We start from the raw sequence: 12,381 nt of genomic DNA, 5'->3' as shown, positions 1-12,381 counted from the left end.
TGCACAGTCACACACGCCCATGTAATGGCCACTCAAATGACACCCATTGACTCAAATGCCACCTGTCAGTATTTCCGTGACATTGTGTTTTGATGCATAAAATATTCAAGATGATAACTGACAATGTAGTCCGAGTTTAAAGAAGTTATGGGTGAACTGCAGAAATCTGCTACAACCAACCTCCTTACTAAGCATTGTTATTTTTGCTGCAAATTCGGTATTTGCATAGGTTATTAACCTTCCTCAAACATTGTGTCCCACGCAGCACAAAAATATGTGTCAATTTCTTTTACTACAGGATTAGTTATAGTGAGAATACATGAATTCTTTTCTCGATTCTTCCAAGCAGCGAACCCATTCCTGAACTTCTCTGCATTCCATGTAGTTGTTGGATTTCTAAAATACAGGATATGTTCCATTGCTTTGTTTTCCTCCTTCCGATACCAGTACATGTATACCTTCGTTATATCTGATCCAATCATTTTGCATTCAATCCGGACAGTTCTTCCCTCTGGCTTTGTTAGTGAATGTTCCGACTGGAGTAAAGAGAACCCACTGCAATAACCTGCATAGAAAATAATTGCTAGTTGCTACAGTACCTTTAATTGTGCTTTTGATGAAAATATTGATTTGAACATATTTGAATACTAGTTAAAACTTACCATATATATAGAAAACAATTGACCCAATGCATAAAAACGGCATGTTGCTATCAGCAGCTTACAAAGTCTTTTAATATAATAGGTATAGGAACTGCACATTATACTGTTAAGCATCCGATACATTCCCCTTTTTATTTAAGTAAAGTGTATGCAGCTTCCTGTGTGTGTGGTATAGAATAGAACCTCATAGCCCTCTGCAGGGGAAGTTAAACTCTGCTTAGCTCTTTTTTTTCAACATATATATCGCTATCAATATCTACATCTATCTATCATCTGTCTATCGTTATATCATCTATAAATAATATAGTGAATAAAGTACCCCCTTTTGTAAAATATAAGGATATTATAAGTTACTGAGGAGTTTCATGACCATATAAAAACACGAGGCCGAAGGCCGAGTGTTTTTATACAGGTCAGGAAACTCCGAGGTAACTTCTAATATCCTCATATTTTACAACTGGGGGTACTTTATTTATTATAATACACAAGTTTCGGTGAGTCATGTGACAGAAATGACATCAGAACTCACCGTTTATAACTGATGACATCAGAACTCACCGTTTATAAGGATATAATTTACAGGATATTCATGGCTTTTGTGTATTATATAGTGGATAATGCACTCCCTACCGTAATTTATAAAGATATTACAAGTCACCGAGGAGTTACGTGACCATATAAAAGCACGAGGCCGCAGGCCGAGTGCTTTTATACAGGTCACGTAACTCCGAGGTGACTACAAATATCTTTATAAATTTCGGTAGTGGGTGCATTATTCATTATAATCTACACATACACATAATCTATGCACACTTCAGTTTATTTCCGTTCCATTTTCCCCTATGCTTTACATAGTCCCTGTACCTGTGTTGTAGCTGCATTTTTGTCCTCCTTTGATATGAGTGACTGTGGCATGCTGACTATATATGCCATATTTCTGCAGGCTGTTGCAGTGGAGGAAAGGGAAAAGAGATAGAGAGTGCAAAGTGCACGGGCACAGAAAAACAAAGGGTTAAAGCAGCAGTGTGAGCAATACAGACAGGAGATTGATGGTGAATGTGGGAGTTGGAGAGGCAGAGGGACTTTGGGCCGGTAGGACAGAGTGAGCAAGACATGTTGTTGACCGGAGATTTATAGATGGAGGTGGGGAGCGACCGGTAGAACAAAACCATAGTGAAGTGGGAGGAACAGAGGGAGCGTGACAGGAGATGGAGGGGTGAGTGGAAGAGGGAGAGAGATCGAGGATCACCGCATGAATTTTTTAAAAATTGCAACTGCAAAGAGGAAGCGGCTCTCATACTCTCAATGGTGTTGCTGGGCTCCCAAAGCTAATGTTCTGTGATAGGGGGGTTGTGCACGTGAGCAATATCATGGCAGATTACCTATCTTCTAGCCTTTCCATGCTTCAAGATATAGTAACCACCTATAAATCTGTGCTCTCCTTAGAATCGGACCATTTGTTTTCCAGATTTGACATGAACTGTAGTTTCAATGCCGGCCCGTAGATGAGGTGGGGGGTTGAAAGACAGAGAGAGACTCTGTCAGTGTAACCGGAGATTAAGGGGGTGGGGCGGAAGAGAGACACAGAGGGAGCGTGACAGGAAATGGAGGGGGAGCGGAAGAGAAAGACTCTGAGGAAGCATCGGCAGAGGGCGCAAGACCTGGGAGGCAGTGAGAGGGAAGGCTACAGCCGTAGTGAAGAAGGAGTAGCGACTGTTTGAAGTAAGGGAGGGAGAGGGAGGAGGAGGAGGAGGGGAATGTGATGCGAAGCTGGAGGAGAAGCTTCAGGGACAGCACGCCAGTAATGATTGCTGTCTCTTTAAGATATAAACGGCGCGTTCTGACGCAATAACGTGCCGTTTATAAGGATATAATTTACAGTCTGGCCCATAGGGAATTAGCTGGTTTGTAGATTATAGTAGTATATTGTAGAGAGAATGGCACACATGGGATTTAAAAATTTAAAATAGGAGCTGTCAGTAACAAAAATCCAGAACCATTCACCCACCTAAGTTTGGAGATAAATTGGTTGCTTGTAAGGTGGATGAAAATGATGGCATGTGAAAATGCCTGTTATATGTATATGTGGTTTTTGAATGTTGAAAATTGTAATGTTTTAAAAGTGTATTTACAGGATTTGGCCACAAAAGGGCAGTAGGTTCTTATTGTAAGGATGTAATATGTTCATTGGCCACTAGGGGGAAATAGAGAGGTGGTAAAGGGTATAAAAGGACCCAGGGTGTGGTCTTCAGTTTCAGCAGGTGTAGATAGAGAGGTCTTTAAGTGTGGCACTAGGTGCCTTAGCCAGGCAGGGCTAGTGAGAATGGGTAGCTGGCACCCCAACCAGGAGAGAGTGGCTTAGTAGTTCAGCCACAGTCAGGGAGTAAGTGTGCAGATAGGACAACCCATGCCAAGGTGGGGATAAACCTGATCCGAAACATGTAGTGCAATTCAATAAACGATCACATGTTTGAAAAGCATTGGTTCTCCAGAGTGATATATTGAGACTTATGATGATAAGGAAGTTTGGCGACTCCCAACTCTGTTTTTGTGAACCTAATACATTGAGAACGGAAGGATAGCCTTTACCAACATTTGACCAATATACCAGAAAAATCTATACAGCTGAATGAGAGGAGTATCTAGGTAGAAAAAGAACAGGACTGGGATTCAAAATAGGCCCTGGCATTCCTAGTACAGAGAGAGGCCCAAAAAGCCCCACCAGCCCACTTAGTAGTCACTTTCTATGGCATCTTACAACAGCCCCTCTGGCATTTGCCAGAACCCACAGATTGCTGGGCCTGTAAAAGAATATAAGTTGTGCCCCTGCTCGTTGTGCCCCTGCTCCCCCGTCTTCTTGTACAGACCAAGTCCTTTAGCCCCAAGTCGAAGTATATACTACAGTGTGTAAAGCAGCAGTGCTACATATAGAAAGAAGCACAACTCTTTGTACTTCATTCTGTATTACAAATGTTGCATTTAATATGGCACTATACAACCTTTAACATTTTTTCGGGTAATGCTAAAAGTAGCCTGCTGTCTTGCTTATTAGGCACCATTTGCATTTTATATTACTGTATTCCTGCAGTTAGACATTTCAGGAATTATACTAATTTGGCAGTTAACCCACAAGTCATCAGGAGCCTATCTACTTATACATAAAAAGAGTGACTGATACACAGTTTCCAATCCTAGAATCCAACAAAGAGTTATGTTACCAGTCATACCAGATAAGATCCACGACCCTGAATATGTCTCTTATAGTTTTTTTGGGGGCAAGTTTCCCCTCCCCAATACATAGTGAGTTTTTTTCATGGTGAAAAAATGTGCCCATCCCTGGTCCATAAATTAAGTGGGTTATTTATTAAGGATCAAGTTGTGTTTTCCATGGAAATTCGAGTTTTTTTAAGGTTGTTTTTTATGGTTAAACTTTTTATTATTATACTCCAACCCTGTAAATAGCTTGAATCAGAAAATACACCTAAAACCTGTTGAGGTTGTGTACAAGTCAATAGCAGAGGTCTCTTGAATCATTGGAAGATATTTATAGCCTTCATGATGTTCAATATATATATATTTATATGTACTGTTTGAATGTACAAAGCTGTGTATTCAAGTAGCACTACTTTTATAAAATTATGTACGAAACAATAACTTTACATTATATACTATATATTACATTATATCCACATCAGATATAGTTTACTTATGTAATACATTTAGTGACTGCTACACATTTTTAGAAACATAAGCTATTTTCAGAGCACAAGAAACAAATACAGTTTTAGGCACCTTTTTAGAATGATATTGTATTGGCTGTCTATGTAGTTATGATTAGGTGTCGATGTGCCACGCAGCACAAAAATATGTACCATCATCATCTGGGTTAATGTTGGTTAAACTCAGTGTACAGGATTTGTCACCCTGTGTGTCCAGAGATATCCTGTTTTTGTATTTATCTGGAATCTCTTGATGGGAAGGTTTGTAAAAGAGTAGCCATTTTACTCGCTTGTTGCGATCCTGCTGATAAACGTGAAGGCCGTGTTTAATTACAGATATTCCTTCCACCTCACATGAGAATTTGGCAGTTTTTCCCATTGCTTTGGTAATGAATGTTGGAGACTGAGAAATCTTCAATTCCTGGCAAGAAACTAAATCGACAGTCATAAGCAAAACTGTTAAAGTTAGATAATAAATGCTTAAATGTCTGATAGTAAACATACTTACTAAGCATTAGCATGCTGAAATATATGCAGTAAATAAACATTTTGCTTTCCATAAAGTCACACGATGGTTAGTTGGGATCCTTGAACGGTTTACAGACTTACATCACAGGCTCTGCACCTTGCATATCACAGGATGTTGTATGGCTCTCTTATATTGAGAAGATATTGTATATTCAAAAGCCACAAGAAAAAAAAAACCACACGGACAAACACCTGCCACAAATTGTGTTTAAATGTACTTGCATTTGCGTAAACTTGAACAAAGACAGAGGCCCCACATTTTGAACCATGCTCATGTTCTAGCAGGCACAGCCTTGGCTTTCTGCGATATCTGCAAATACTGTTATTAAAACAACTACTGTTGTTTAATTAAACAAACATTGCCTTCAAATTTGAATTTATTAAAATCAGGATTATGTTATATCTTATAGCACAAGCTTGTTACGAATAAGTACATGAAAGTAAATTATACATTTTAAATCTGAAGGTGTTTTTACACTATACAGAGGAGTTAACATTTCTTGGATTTGAACTGCTAAATAAAGTGACTAGTAGTTCCCTGGATTGGTATTAAAATAGTTTAGGCAAATTTGTTGGTGCTTTACGTGATACAAAGTCTATTCTTAGGGCAGAACTGAATATGGTCCAATGAATATGCTGAGAGGGGTAAAGTATGCTTTTTAGGTAGTGGGTTTTGTGGCAAAGACTTGCAAGGGTCTGTTTTTAACCCATGCCCAACCTATACCTATTTACCCCAAGCCCAACCCGCATCCTCTACTCGCTTTTATATTCCTGTACAACTGCACCCAACCTGCCCCCCCATAGTTAGCCTTGCGAAGACTGGAACTGACATCACAATGCACAGAAGTGATGTCACTCAGATGGTTGTACACAGAGAAAATTTTATTTTCATTCCCCCTCCCCCTTAATCAGCCGTCTGTAACCTACCCCACTGAAGCTAAAGGGCCATCCACTATCTTGGGTTACCTATATAGAAATTTATATTTTCCACCCCAAAATTCTAAATATTACTCATACTGGCAAGGGACAGGCAAGAGTGTATAGTGCAGTATGGTGCTGGGTTTAGACTGCCACAAAGTTCAACAGAAAGCTAAAAAGGCATGCAGCTTTCTTTTAAAATTGTCTAATATATCTGCCAGTGCAGTAACTTTGGGGAGTGAATTCTACAACTTCACAGCTTTCCTTTACTAATTTTAAGATTTCAAATCTAATTAGATTCAATTCGATTTGAGTTTGCGGGTTGATCCTATTCACCCGCATACAAAAAATATATTTTTTATTGCAGATGGTCAAATTTCGAGTTCAAGGGCATTTAAAATAACTCCCATCAACTCGAAATTCGACCCTTTTTATAAAATCGGACTTTTAAAAAAAATCAAGAATTTATCGAAATTTATTAAACCCTGAGGATGGAAAGTCCGAATCTGAAAATACGGCATCTCAGACCTGTCGAGGTTGCATATAAGTCAATGGGAGAAGTCCCAATGATTTTTTGATGTGCGCTGGGTTTTTGGCAATACCCCGAAGTTTTCGGTTGAAAAAATTTCGGATTTTTCCCGCAAACAACATTTTCGGGAAAGTGAATTAATAAATAAGCCCAAAAAACCAGTGTGGATTTGGTCTGAGTTTTTTTCAGAAAATATTGAGATAAATTCAGACTTTGATAAATAACCCCCTAAGGGCCTATTTATGAAGCCTCAATTTTTTTTTCTGGGGGGAAAACGCAAATTTTTTTGAGGAGAAAAGTACTCAAATTTTTAGAGATTTATCATATCCCAAAGCTGCTAAAAATCTGACAATACTCCACCTAAATCCTGGTCAAGGTCATGCAGAAGTCCATGGCAGATGTCCATTTAAAATTTGAAGATGTTTCCTGTTTTTTTGTATAATAATCTGAAAAAGTTGGGGTTTTCAGGCCACAAAATACAAAAACAAAATAAATAGCATGTTTTAGGATTCAAATTCAAACAAGTAATATGATTCTAATTTCACAGGATTTTGTCAAGTCTTTTCCCGCACCAACTTTTTTTTGCGCTGATTTTTAATTTTTTTTAATTACTTAAATTTGTGGATGGGAGACAACGTGTTTTTTAATTAAAAAAAACGTACTATTTTTTAAGAAAAAACACATTATTTGCAGATAAAGCAATCTGTTCCTCTTTTTCTATTTTTGCCCTCTTGGTTGCTGCACTTACAGGACATGAAAAATGTCTCCTTTTCTATTAACTTGCTAATGTTTGAGTTAAGCCCCACAGAGTAATCCTTAATGCTTTTACATTTCTTTCATAAAGAATAACTTAATGGCAATATTCAAATTCAACTTAGTTGGATTTTCTCAAATCTGCCCCTTATGTAGCAATCTCATAGTTAATTTGAGTTCAAATTATTGGCTAACATGTTAGTCTAAGTTATATTAATAATTTAAAGTTTTTAATAAAATACATAAACCCTTGAATGCATTAGCTCTGGAGATGCACTGACCATACACTATATATTATTGTCATATTAAACACTATATTGGTGGTAACATTATGGGATTATATCACGTTCTAATTTTGTAACCATATATTTCATAAGTGTCACCTGTTTAATGTTGTATTATTTGTATTGCTCTATCTAAATAAACTCTGTATTGTTTTAGTCTCTTACAGACATTTGAGCACTTCAATGTTTTATTAAACAAACCTACTTTATATATATTTTTTACAGTTCTCTTGCGTATATACTTGTCCTTGCAGTACTTTTCTGATACAAATTTTTTTTAAATAAAATGACAGACGCTTTGTGGCAACATGTGTACATCTATCTGAATAAACATGTGATGGGTACAAGGCCTGCGTTGTAGCCACATCCTTTGCGATCTGTTTCAACAAATAGAAAATATATTTACCACAACTTTTTTTTCCAATGTAGCATTCTCATTTAGAAAGTATATGTTTTAATATGTTTTTTTTTCTTCTAAGTTGCAGATACATACAATCACCCAAACACAATCTTTCATACACCTGTACATTTGAGGGGAGGGGGGTATTTGCTAAAATTCAAATTTTCCACTAATAGCAACAAACTCACTAGTTCTTGGCACAAAAAAATATGTTCTTTTTTTATTTATTTTTTATTGAGATTTTCAATTACATGATAACCAAAAATAACTATACAACATAAAAAAAGGAGAATGGAGATATTGAAGAGCTTTATCTAATGGTATATAAGCATCTAAGTCTGGACAAGACAGGAAGGTAGATCCAGGAACTGGTAGGCTAAAACAAAGCAAACTGTCAATACATCAATACCAGGATCAAGAACAGAGCTATTCATGAACAGTAGGACCTATGGTCAGGGCCGGATTACATCCCTAGAGCACCTGGACATCATTGTCCTCTGGTCCAATGTAGGTTCACACCTTCAGCTGTGTATTTTAAATTGGTAGGCTGTTTGTATGATGTTCCCTGGAAACTCTGTCCTGGCATCCACAAATCATGCAAAATGTATCATAAAGGTTGGGAATCATACAGCAGGCAGAATAACTGCTAATAGGCTTTTATTTTGTGTCCACACGACATGTTTCAGGCTTCAAGGGCCCTTCCTCAAGTGAGAAACCCTCCCTCCTACAGGATCGTGCACATGCCCTTCCTTTCCAGACCAAAGCTCTAAACACTTATATCAAGCTAACTACCAGTGTGGCTGGGGGCGGCATGCCTTCCCTTAATTTATGCCACCCTAGGCATGAGCCTTTGCAGCCTCACCACAAATCTGGGCCTGGATTTGGTGCGCCCACTGGTGATAAGTGGGTCATGTAAAGTGGTGTTTCACCTGTAAGTTAACTTTAAGGGGCCGATTCACTAACTTCGAGTGAAGGATTCGAAGTAAAAAAAACTTCGAATTTCGAAGTGTTTTTTGGGCTACTTCGACCTTCGACTACGACTTCGAATTGAAGGATTCTAACTAAAAATCGTTTGACTATTCGACCATTCGATAGTCGAAGTACTGTCTCTTTAAGAAAAAACTTCGACCCCCTAGTTCGCCATCTAAAAGCTACCAAACTCAATGTTAGCCTATGGGGAAGGTCCCAGTAGGCTTTCCTAAGTTTTTTTGATCGAAGGATATTCCTTCGATCGTTGGATTAAAATCCTTCGAATCGTTAGATTCGAAGGATTTTATCGTTCTATCGAAGTAATAATCCTTTGATCGTTCGATCGAACTATTTGCGCTAAATTCCTTCAACTTCGATATTCGAAGTCGAAGGATTTTAATTCCCAGTCGAATATCGAGGGTTAATTAACCCTCGATATTCGACCCTTGGTGAATCGACCCCTTAGTATGTTAGAATGGCCGATTCTAAGCAACTTTTCAATTGGCCATCATTTTTTCTTTTTTTTTTATAGTTTTCCAATTCTTTCCTGTCTTCTTCTGTCTCTTTTTCCAGCTTTCAAATTGGGGTCAATGACTCCATATAAAAAAAACAAATGCTCTGTAAGGCTACAAATGTATTGTTATTGCTACTTTTTACTACTCTTCTTTATATTCAGGCCTCTCCTATTCGTATTCCTATCTCTTATTGAAATCAATGCATTGTTGCTAGGGTGATTTGGACCCTAGCAACTAGATGACATTGCAAACTGGAGAACTGCTGAATAAAAAGCTAAATTAAAAAATGAAAACCAGTTGCAAATTGTCTCAGAATATTTATCTGTACATCCTGCTAAATGTTAATTTAAAGGTGAACACCCAGTTTAACTATGAATTTTCACAGCAAAGCACAGTGCATTATTTTACTGGCTTTAGTTGGTTCTGGCTTCCCAGCACATTTCACGTCACTGGTCCAGGATGCCATTTTGGTCCCAACAAAATTAGAGTATCTATCTATTCCTGGCTATTCCACTTGGCATATTATAGAGGATTTCCAGGCCCAGAACGTTTAGCAGCACAGCTAGAGCTAATAATCACTGTTCCTATGTGTTCTATGTATTATTAGTAACATTCAAAGGAAACCAATCAAAGGAAACGTACTGTATGCCCCACCCATGTGGTACAGATTTAATTTCACAAGGGACTGATATTGTTGAGTCTGCAGCTAGGGATAAAGTACAATGCCAGTGCCATCTGGTCTCTATACAATTGTCTGACTGAACTGTACCTCTTGATGAAATGCTTCATTTGCAGTAATGTGCTAATCCTATCTACTGGAGTAAAGCAATTGCATACATATATATGTAAAGGTTTATGAGTTTTGAGACATCTAACCTAACCCTAACCTAATTTATCACCCCTCAATTCTTTCATGCCTTCACAAAAGAGGGATGTTCAAATTGATCTCTACATTTTGCTATGACCATTTGATATGACCAGTATTTTCTATTAGAAAAAAATGTCAGGTTGTAGTGTGTGTGCCAAGAATCCTGCTAAAGCCCACACCTTCCTTAGTGGAGATGTATTTATAACTCCAATTATTTCAGGTGATTCAGGCTGTTTATTGTAAAATGCCAAATATTCAAAGGTTCCTGTATAAAATTCCGTATGTCTAATTAATTTGTGTAAGTTCTATGATCAACAAACACCACTCACCAATGTGATATTCTAAATATATTTATGGGTATATTTGTTAAAGTTGAGTTGTATTTAACCTGACAAATTCAAGTTTTTGAGGGTATTTTTCAGTCAAAACTAGAATTTTCGGTTAAAAAAAACTAACATTTTTCATTTTTTTTAAAAAACTTTAGTTTTTCAAGATTTAGTAAACCCCAAACCTGGAAATAACTCAAATCCAAAAATACTCCATTTAAAACCTGTAGAAGTCAATGGCAGAGGTCCCTTGAACCATTTGAAAATATGTATAGCCTCCGTGATGTTTTTTTTTTTTTTATTGAGCGATTCAAGTTCTGAATCTGGCGAAAACTTGATTAATTTGAGTTTTTGGGTTGTTCACCCAAATTCACTGATTCAAGTTTTTCCATTCAAGCTTTTATTTTAAAATCGGACATTTAAGGTGTGAGTTCATTCAAGGTTTAAAATAAACCTCACAAACCTCTAAAACTTGGCCTTTGGTAAGTAAGCTGCTTAATATGTGGAATATACATTAGAGATCATATAAATATACAAAATATTTAGCCAGTCCAATGTATTGACATCCTATCAAAATAAGTGTTTGTAAGTATGGATATAATGTGTAAAAAGTGTGTTAGTGTGTGTCATGTGTCTGTGTGACCATGTATGAGAAAGAGCCCAGACTGTTCTTTGTGATATATATACACCCTCTGTGGGGTATATATCTGGCCACATTCCAGACTTAAGGAACAAATACGGTATGTGAACTGTGGTGGCCAAGTGAAAGTGCACAAATGAGACATTTAACCCATAAATGCCTTGTGCATAACCAACTTATTTAATACCCATTATTTAACCATTCCAATAAGTTTTAGTTGGTGATTGTCTTGTTGGCCTGAAGCATTTACAGATGTTAAAGCTGATGCAGCTCTACAACTAGTGCATCAACTCAATAAGTCATTAGGATAAGTATTGCTAAAACAAGCAAAAAAAAAGTGTGGGAAATTAGGTGTACAGCACGATAAGCATTTTTAGCCGGCACAGAGTGAGGGAAGACGTTTGGGGAGATTGGTCACCACAAAAAAGAGCCGATTAGTCGCCAGCCGACCAAATCTCCCCAAAATGCCCAGTGTGGCCTGACCCTTAGGGGGAGAAATGTGAGTTTAGAGCAGATCGGTATCTACAAGTAGACCTTAAGCTGGGGATCAGTAGATCTCATGACACTTTAAACAAACAACTTGTCTTAATCACCCTCCTATTTCATGCTTTTCATTCAGATATTTTTTATGTTAAGATTACATTAGAAAAAGTTTTTTTTAAATATCGCAATATACATTCTCCCATAAATCAGTATTTAAGTAATACAATATTTTCAATGGAGCAGAATGCTAACAATGTTTTTATGGATGTAGATCATAATGGGCCAACATTACTAGAGATGTCGCGAACTGTTCGCCGGCGAACTTGTTCGCGCGAACATCGGGTGTTCGCGCTCGCCGGAAGTTTGCGAACGTCGCGCGACGTTCGCCATTTTGGGTTCGCCATTGTTGGCGCTTTTTTTTGCCCTCTCACCCCAGACCAGCAGGTACATGGCAGCCAATCAGGAAGCTCTCCCCTGGACCACTCCCCTTCCCTATAAAAACCGAAGCCCTGCAGCGTTTTTTCACTCTGCCTGTGTGTGCTGAAGAGATAGTGTAGGGAGAGAGCTGCTGCCTGTTAGTGATTTCAGGGACAGTTGAAAGTTTGCTGGCTAGTAATCGTTTTGATACTGCTCTGTTATTGGAGGGACAGAAGTCTGCAGGGGTTTGAGGGACATTTAAGCTTAGGTAGCTTTGCTGGCTAGTAATCTACCTTCTACTGCAGTGCTCTGTATGTAGCTGCAGTGGGCAGCTGTCCTGCTTCTGATCTCATCTGCTGACTGCTGCAAT

Source organism: Xenopus laevis, chromosome 6L (genome assembly GCF_017654675.1).
Source record: "Xenopus laevis strain J_2021 chromosome 6L, Xenopus_laevis_v10.1, whole genome shotgun sequence".
Classification (NCBI taxonomy): domain Eukaryota; kingdom Metazoa; phylum Chordata; class Amphibia; order Anura; family Pipidae; genus Xenopus; species Xenopus laevis.
Note: the sequence above shows the minus strand (reverse complement) of the source record.